This window comes from Perissodus microlepis, chromosome 23 (assembly GCF_051167445.1).
Source record: "Perissodus microlepis isolate ML-2025 ecotype Zambia chromosome 23, ASM5116744v1, whole genome shotgun sequence".
In the NCBI taxonomy this organism is placed as follows: Eukaryota; Metazoa; Chordata; class Actinopteri; order Cichliformes; family Cichlidae; genus Perissodus; species Perissodus microlepis.
The window spans coordinates 786630-794397 of NC_140482.1; positions in this window are offsets into that span (position 1 = coordinate 786630).

Here is a 7768-nt window from a genome sequence, read left to right on the forward strand (position 1 = left end):
GACTAAAGGGGGAGGCTGTAGCTTCACATGAGCGTGAACTGCAGACTGAACCCTTTGGTGGCTAATTTTGAGTTACTGATGTTTGCATTAAGAAAATTGTGTTTTAGTAGCTGTGTTTCGATTAATGTATCACATTATATTGTTGGGAAGGTTAAATGCTAAATTGAAGAAAAGGTTTGATTTCACTCATGACTGAACATGTTATTATTAACCATAGCAGCCCACTGTAAAAAGTCAATTAACTTTTATAGAGGAAAAAAAGAAAAGAAAAAAGCCAAAAAAAAAAAAAAAACCCACTCTATTGAGGTCTGTGAATAACAGGGGAATGATAGACTTGTCACATTCAAAATGGAGATATGTAAGGATAAACACTGGTCCCCATCTTTTAGGTCCTTTCATTGAAATAGTCAATAATTCAGAAAAGTAGAGATATAACCGACAGGGGCATGTGCTGAGAGGTGGTGCTGCACAGGAACAAGAGCAAAATAAAGAAAATTTTTGTGTTTAGCTTTGAGAAATTCAAATTAAAATGTACCATTACACTCAGAGGATCAATATGAAATCAAATATATGCTAATTTTGTATGAAGTACATGACTGGTGACTGTTCTGTCCTGGGCTTTTGTTTTTACAGCACCCACTTGACCACACCAACAGTTTCTCGCCACCAAAAGGGGGTACTTGCAAAGAATAGGGAGGAATATCATCAAAACTGGGAAAGGTAAGCCCCAAAAGGGGGTGATAACACCATAACTTTCACTTATGGTCAAATTCTCAAAATTTGACCCCCGGCTTGAAAAATTCTTCAAAACATTTAGAGACGGAGTGGAGTTTTAGATAAATATAATGTGCCAAACCACATGCGGATGGAGAGTTGGAATCGATACCATGGTGAAATAACACGCAGGAAAATATTGACCATGTTGATTATGTTTATTCAAGTGTGCAGAGATTGGCTAATCTGACAAGGAAATGTTATAAAATGAATTGTCGGAACAGTCAGCGTTAAAGTCACCTTTGACAGTCCAGAGCAAGGTTATTATTGTTAATAATTCGGTCTAAACTGCTGCAAGTGAATTGGAAACAAAATTTGAATGAATTTAGGACACTTCATACTTATAACACAAGTGATGGTAAGCCATAACTTGATTAGGTAAAGCTATTAAGATAATTGTGAGCTGCCTTGACACAAAGAAAGTGGAGTCCTTCACCCTGAAAGGATGGAATGATGCTCTGCCTCTGTAGTCAAGTTCAGACATAGGCCTTAAGCAATCATGAGCCACTAATAAGCGTGACAGAATTAATAAGCTTAAATAAAGCACATTGGGTGAGCGACCCTGACAAGAGAAAATCTATGAGCACGCAATGAAGTGGATTTGTTAGAGCCCGTTTAACATCTGTCTTTCAGAAAGATAAATAAATAAATTGATTTGCATTAACAGACACACATTAAAAAAAAAAAAAAAAAATCCCATTTGACACTGATCAATCCCTGTTCAAATAGAGTACATGTAAACGAAATATCGAAAACTAGAAGTGAAAAGAAAAAAAAACATTTTCATTAACAGAAATAAAAATAAGAACAAAAAAGGAAAACTAACTAAAACTGTAATGAGCGTTCACAAAACTAACTAAAATTAACTGAAGTTATAGCAAAGTGTGTTTAGTTTTCATTGAGGTGTGCGTGTCCTACCATAGTCAAGGGTGAAAATGAAGTTTAGTTTCCAGATTTTTTCTTGCTGTGTCTCATTATGCCAGCAGGTGGCAGCACGTTAGGCGAGTCGTCTGTGTTGCTGCTCCGTCCACGCGCAGAATCATGTCAGGAAAAGTCAGGAGAAAGCGCCAGAGTCCAATTTGGGATTACTTTGAATATGACTGTGTTTTGGATAAAGCAAGTGTCTTGTAGTGGAAAGAGACAAATTATGAGGGACACTTCTAAGGGGAAAAATCCCACTTTACAAACCTTAAAGTGCACTTGAAAAGCCCACACAAGAAGGCTGACCTGGCTTACCTTGAAAAGGTAAGGGGGAGCACACTCCCCCTTTTGTTTTTTGACTCCCCCTCCTCAGAGAGCTCCCCCCACTCAACCCTCATCCCCAGAAAACAGAAGCTAACCCCATGCAAGGCAGCGTGATGCATCCCGAGACAACAGGACGGGGACATCTACATAACTGTGTGAGTCAATTGCCTTCTAAAAGTTTATCAATTCACTTGAACCAAAATTACGAACACCGGCGCTGCAAGAGTTAATAGTTTCAATACCCAAGGATAAGCAGAAGAGCATGACTGATATGATGAAACTGGGATTTTGTTACACTTAATTATTGCAAACACAACTAAAACTATAACTGAAACTGATCAAAACTAAACTGAAACTAAGGATTTTCAAAAAATAAAAACTAGACTGAACTAGCAAACAATTGGTAAAAACTAATTACAACTGATATAAAATTGAAAATCTGAAGTCGAAACTAAATCATAGTCAAAACTAATGAAAATTGCAAATCTATTAGAACCCTGATCCAGACTAAGATGGCATTGGACATCTTCAGGGCGGAAAAGGGTTGGTGTGACCAAGGTGTGGGTTGGCTTGGTGTATGTATATTTCGAGATGATATGGCTCTGGATGGACCAGTTACCAGGGCATGGAAGGAGGACTGACTTATTAAATGAGGAGAAGGAATTTTCTGGGATTGAAGATCCTCTGGGTGAGTGGTTGACTAAAAGCATGCATAACATAAAAGCTATTTTTCGTTATTGCTTGGTTATAGATTGATAATTGGCCACATTTACAGCTGTATTGACTTGTTGTGGACGTAGTCTACTTCATGTTTAAGCACTCTAATTAACAGATTGAAAATAGAGACATTGAAGGAAGAGTATGCAGCGCCACCCTGTCAGATGCCAGTGACGATGGGGCTCAGTGATGAATCAGGTGAGCTGGATTCATGGCTGAATCAAAACAAAGTTTCCCCTGCTGTGGTCAGTGAGGGAAAAACAGGGGGACATAAAATTAAAAGAGGCATGGATAAACGTTTATTTGTGAAGTTTGTAAACGGGATAAAAGGGGGTGTTTTACTGTTATTTTAGCATCAGCATTATTATTGCATCAGTATCATATAACAAGCATTGCATTAATGATTTATTGAAGCTTTTGACATTATATTAACATTTGTGTTCCGGTGATTGTCATAACCTCAGGTTAATCTTCTATTTACAGGTGTCAGGATAATCGTATGATCTTTCATTGCAGGTGTAACCATGATCATTTTTATACATATTGCAGTTTGTTGCTCATTATAGAGTTGTGCTCGAGTTAATAAGGGTTAAAAGCTACAGTCAGCGCGATGTCTGGCTGATCTATGGACTGGAGTGACTTTGAGCATAGAAGGCCGCACGCGCTTACACAACACAAATATCATGCTTTTCTTGGCTCCGGGCGGAGCCTACTGGAGCTACGACACTGGATAGGAGAAAGTCTGATACTTTCTGAGAGATGAGGTCACTGACCTTTTCTTTTAATTTTCTAGCTCCGTTGATTTGACACATTGGAATGTGTCAAAAAAGGGGGGGAAGTTGGGTTTTAACATCAAACAAGGGTTATATGAACATTTTTATGACTACATTTGTTTTAATAACTTAGGTATGGTAAAGCTTGGGCTAATAGTGACCCAAAAGGTTTCCGGACCTTTTTTAGAGAACCAGTGAGAAGCATAAATCATTTTTCCATGTTTAAGCATTAATCACTGAAATGAATTGAATAGTGTTTAGAAGATAAAATGCCTGTGTTCACGAGAAGCTGAGCACCACACTGGAGAGGAAACCGTGGGACAGTAGGCGGAAGGAAACACATGAGTGGTTTTAATAATTTTCTTACACACCTTGCAAATGTGCTTATAATGAGTTGGCACTTGGTCTTTTGAAGGTCATAAGCTTCGTCCGGCGTGATGGTCCGGACTGATATATTGCAGGTATTGACTTTGAGTGCAGAGGGCTAAATGCAAACACGCTTACACACACATAGGATATGATTAGAATAAGTCCCTGGGACATTCTGAATATTCTAAACCAATTCTGAATCACCAGAAGGTCAGTAGATAACAACAGTAGATTATTAGGGCTAGGCAGAGAGGTGTTTTGGTTTTCTGTCTCTTACAGAGAAAGGAACAGACACCAGACGAGGTCACAGATATACGAGGATCCTTCGCAGCAGAGGCAGACACAGTGACTGCCGAGACACCAACTGGGTCCAAGTGTCATGGTGTTTGGGCTCTGATAAGTCACCTCAAAAGGATGGATCCCATAAACACAGCAATAACCATGAATGGGTTGGCGGAGATCCAGGAACACCAGACCAACGAGGTTCAAGAGGCTCTTGGGCAAAAGGGGGACACGTTCCTGTTCCTTTTTCTGGGGAATACACGGGATACACAGGACCCGAGGATACAGATTGTTGTTTGACATCGGGGCAGAATAATCCCCTGATCTGTGCAACGACTGAAGGGTTGTCTAACCCCTGAGGTTGAAGGAAGAAGAGCAGTGGATCACCCAACTGGAAGACACTGGTGGCTGCAGCAATAAAATAAAGGCTAAAAGCTCCTCGGACAGAGGTTCTAGTCTGAGTACGTCTGAAGGGTATAAGGTAGCACCAAAATAAAGCTGTGGGAGAACTGGGGAGTGTCATCTGTACCTGCTACTGTTGGAATAATAGTTCTTCTTGCACCTGGACTGCGCAAACACAGAGGTCATCTCACATATGGTTCGCCCAACAGGGGGACAAAGGGCCTCAGGGGTAAGAAGAAATGAACCCGGCCGCATTGGACTACAGGGTGTAGGTGTGCTCTTTATTCTAAAGAGCACAAAAGGGGGAGTGTCAGATTATAATATTATTTTATGCCATGTTAGACCCTTAATTAAAGATGGTGAATTATTATGTAGTTTTAGTTTGCATTATTCTCCCGAAATAGAAGAAGGTGATAACTATTGCATTTGTTAAGCTGATTTGCATTACATTAGACTGCTGGTTTATTGTGAATGAATGATATTGTTTTATGATGCATTATACTGCTGAGTTATGAGAAATACTGTTTGCAGAAAGTCATCGCCTTATTTGTCTGATTAGAAGAGAACAGAACATACTGGAGTTTTCTGCCCCATCTCAGCAGGAGCAGATAAACAGGGAGCCAAGGTTGTAGCTTAGGCACTGTGTGAGAGAAAGAATGTGAATGTTTAGGCTTTTATGATTAGGTGGGGGCCACTAGAGGCTATAAGAGTTTGATCAATGCTCCACCATTTTGAGATCTGATGCTGTCTGCGTACGGTGTCCATCTCCCACGCGTGTGATCATTAAAATCATCGTTTGACTCAACCCGGCCGGACCAGTGTTGTTATTGTGGTTTTTCCTCTTGTATCCATCCCCAATATTTGAATCCGTAACACTCTCCTGTTACACTTTATGGACACCTGAGCTTCACCATGAGGGCCTGTCTTTATTCACTGAAATGCACTTTTATAATGAATTCACAGTAATCACTGACACCTTCAGAGCATTACATTCATTAAAGACGTCTTCTACACCTACTCTTCCAGACGACCGACACATACTTCAACCATTGCAGGTTAACCAGCCACTCATCAGTAAAGCAAAAACTAAATGTAAATGTCCTCATGTGGAAAAGACTGAAACACAACTCCCATATATCACTAATGTAACAGATCCATTTAGGGAGAGTGAGAACACTAGGCTGGATGTGTTTTAATGCAGGAACATTCATCATGTCTTGAGTTCAACAAATCATTTACATTTAATATGTGAGCTGGATGGTTACACGATACAATATGATTGTCAACAATAACTGCAATGAACGCTGGTTTGAGGGCGGAGTCAAGGAGGCCATTTACGTGAAAAGGGAAAGACCCTCTCTGAATCGAGGAGGGGGCCTAAGGGTACATCTGTCACCATCTTACAATGCTGTGATTGCAGCTGTTCTCCAACTCTCTGTGAATGGTACTCAAGACCATTGATCAGTGGTTGTTGATCAATGGTCATGAGAATTTGCATAATCATGATTAAGGAACTGACCTCCCAGCCCATTGTTCCTTCAGTCGGCTGGTTTCTCTGACTGAAAACGCTACGTCCAGAAGAACAGAATCAACTTTTGGAGATTTACTTCCCTGGATGATTGAGCACGCATCAAGACCTTTTAATCAGGCCAACAAATATCTTGTACTCAATTTTAGCAGCAGCCATTGTGACACTGATGATAAAACTTGTGTAAAAGTGTGAAGCTGTAAAAAAGTAATGATAAAAAAGCATTTTTGTAGCTGAATGTTACTGGATAGCTGTTTCATCTGTAACACATCAAAATAACCTGCTAAGGTTTAATAGGCTATAAGGAACACACTCACTTCCTGAGCCCTGGGCAATAAGAGACGTTTTGTGTTTTATAATTTATTGATATGTTTGATCCTTTCTGACCTGCGTTAATGGAGCCATTAGAGCACCATGTCCGCTACAATAGTTCTGTAGTTTGATGCTTGAGTCGTTGCAGACTTGTTGAAACTCCCTCACCCGTCAAAGCAGCGTCTTTGTTATTCGAGTCCAGCAGATGGCAGTGTTTCACTGTCTGACGGCTGTCTGAAGCTTCAGCTGGATTATCCGTTTGCTATGTTTGCCATGTTACAGTGGGGAGGAAAAACTCCCTTTTAACAGGAATATCTAGACATGAGTGATTACTGCAGTGGGGCACTATCTGTGCTATCTATAAGAAATGTTAGGAACAATAAAACTCTGAGGATCAGGGCTCCATTTCACTCCAGTGTTCAGTGGCATTTTAAGAGAGTGAATACCGACGCTAAATGTCTTTGTAAAGCAAAAGCACGTTGTTAGCCTTTACAGAGCAAAGCTATGGATCAATGTGCAGTGAAGAAAAATCGAGGTGGCCAGTCTGTCCTTTCCTAACCAATCACAGAGCTCCTTACATTGTTGCGCTGGAGAATAACTAAATATAATATAAATATAATATAAAGATGATATTGAAAATAATCTTTTGTAGAGTCACTACTTAGTGGGCAGAGGACAGTTATCACTTTGCTGGATGCTTTAAAGTCGCATGTTCTGTATTTGCTGTATGCAGATTAACAGGATATTAACAGATTAACAGCTTTCATTAGACTTCATATGATAATCAACAGTGAAGTGTTTCTCTTTCAGTGTTTATTCTTGCTCATTGAATGATCTCTGTTCAGATAATATGCTGCACTCATCTCATGTTTCTTTAAATACGGCATCACTTGTCCAGCTGTCAAACTCTGAAAGAGTTACAGTTTCACCACTGAGCACTTTGAACGGTTATTCTTTTATTTAAAAGTATTTATTTGAGCTGCATTATCATCAATACGACAAAAACAGTGACTTCAACAAAAATGTATCTAAAAATATTTAGGGGGAAATGTTCCTACACCCCTCATGTAAATGTTACACCTCCAAAAGGGAGAAATAATCAGAATAAGGCGTAATCATTATCTTGATAATAATGACCATGAAAATGAAACTAGGCCTACCTTTAGTTCAGCACACTCAGTGTTACATAAAGACATGCGAACATCCCATCATCCATTCTGGAGCCTACTTTTAAAAGAGCGAGCTGTTTATTCTGGCTGAGTAGCAAACAGAACCAACCATGAAAACCTAAACTGGGAAAACACTCGGAAACCTTGAACACTGGGAATATGGAGACACAGGGGGTAGGTGAACAGACACTCTGACA